The sequence below is a fragment of the Durio zibethinus genome, unplaced genomic scaffold (genome assembly GCF_047325235.1).
Source record: "Durio zibethinus cultivar Kanyao isolate XHJ-2024 unplaced genomic scaffold, ASM4732523v1 HiC_scaffold_270, whole genome shotgun sequence".
Lineage (NCBI taxonomy): Eukaryota > Viridiplantae > Streptophyta > Magnoliopsida > Malvales > Malvaceae > Durio > Durio zibethinus.
The window spans coordinates 19,094-20,868 of NW_028322893.1; the positions used below are offsets into that span (position 1 = coordinate 19,094).

Below are 1,775 nucleotides of genomic sequence, written 5' to 3' on the forward strand. Positions count from 1 at the left end.
GGGGCTAGAAACGGAAGATCAGGTAACCCGTGAATCCAACAAGTTTATAATAATTCATGAAGGAAATTATCATATTTCCGCAAGTCAATTAGATGCGAAATCTAAAAATTGACTTTTTTTCGTAATTGCATAAGAGGTTTTGTTTTTTGTTGTAAGCCCTCCTTTTTTTATTTTAAGGAATTGCTTAGTCGTCTAGTAACAAGTAAGAGTAGTCGATAGTATTAGATATAGATAAAAAAAAGAGCAAGGAATAAAAAAAAAATTCTACTAATCAATATTTGTGAGGCGGCCTTTCTTGTATTCTTGTATTAGATCCAAAGGTTTTTTCTTGACCTAACTACAAAGATGATGAATCTATTTCTTTTTCTTTTCTACTCTTGTCCTGCCGCTCTATTTTTGTGAATACCGTTTAGAATGATTGATGAATCAAAAAATTTCAATTGAACTTATTCTTTCAATTGGTATTTTTGCTTATCCCCGTCTCTTTTAAAAATTGAAACTTAGGTAAGTGCTTTATAAACATATGTATAAAAAGAACATATTTCATTTAGCTCCTTCATGCCTACTCTAACTAGTTATTTCGGTTTTTTACTAGCGGCTTTAACTATAACCTCAGCTCTATTTATTGGTCTGAGTAAGATACGACTTATTTGAAAATTAATTGAATGAACGAACAATTAATAAAAACAAAGTTTTCTGTCCTATTCCATATATTCTATAGTTCCTTACCGTGTTAATTATCAATTATTAGTTATTGATATTCATGGGCAATAGAGATTAATATTTAGGGATAGATATTACCTTTCTTTTTCTCCTTTCAAATAAATTGAAATGATTGAAGTTTTTCTATTTGGAATCGTCTTAGGTCTAATTCCTATTACTTTGGCTGGATTATTCGTAACCGCATATTTACAATACATACGTGGTGATCAGTTGGACCTTTGATTAATTAACATCTCTTTTTTTGACTGACCCCTTTAATTTTAATTTAATTAATTTAATTCAAGGAGGTCAAATTCGAATTGCTGTTCAATTTTTTTTTTTTTTTTTTTTTTTTCAGTTCGGTGTAATTTTCGACTTAACAAGAGCGGAATCACGCTCTGTAGGATTTGAACCTACGACATTGGGTTTTGGAGACCCACGTTCTACCGAACTGAACTAAGAGCGCTTTCTTATCATAATAAATAAGACTGTAAAAAAGAGGATTCTTTTATTTTATAACCCCAATACATCGTGCACACCTATACTATCATATATCATATATAATATGAGAAAATGATAGATTATGTATGCTTAATTTTAATCAATCTAAAACTAAAATGGCTCCCTCCTTACTGCTCAAAGGAGAAGTAATAGGTAGGGATGACAGGATTTGAACCCGTGACATTTTGTACCCAAAACAAACGCGCTACCAAGCTGCGCTACATCCCTTTCAATTGGCCTACGATGTTATTGTAGAGAATCCCTGTCTTGTTTTCCACACCCTTATTTCATCTATTGATATACAAAAATTATCTTTCCATTTCCTCTTTTTGGTCTCATATCATATAACAACCATATAATGAATAATAAATGAATCTTTTTGGCGGGAATTCTCAGGCAGAAAGGGACCTATTTTGCTGTTTTAAGAAAAGGAAAATCTTATCTATCGAATCATTGTACATTTAAATTTTAATTTTGAATTAGGAATTCCGGGTACAAATATACAAATACAAGTGGTCTTTAACCACACATACATGTGATTATATATGTATTACCATAATGTATGTAATACG

At 30.9% G+C, this 1,775-nt stretch overlaps 2 non-coding genes across 2 annotated transcripts; both read right to left on the minus strand.

Annotated features, from left to right (window-relative positions):
- Positions 1-1,094: 1,094 nt before the first annotated feature.
- On the minus strand, positions 1,095-1,168 carry TRNAW-CCA (transfer RNA tryptophan (anticodon CCA)). Its single transcript has one exon. It is a non-coding gene; the product is annotated as a tRNA-Trp (tRNA).
- Positions 1,169-1,357: 189 nt separating this feature from the next.
- Positions 1,358-1,431, minus strand: TRNAP-UGG (transfer RNA proline (anticodon UGG)). Its single transcript has one exon. It is a non-coding gene; the product is annotated as a tRNA-Pro (tRNA).
- Positions 1,432-1,775: the final 344 nt, after the last annotated feature.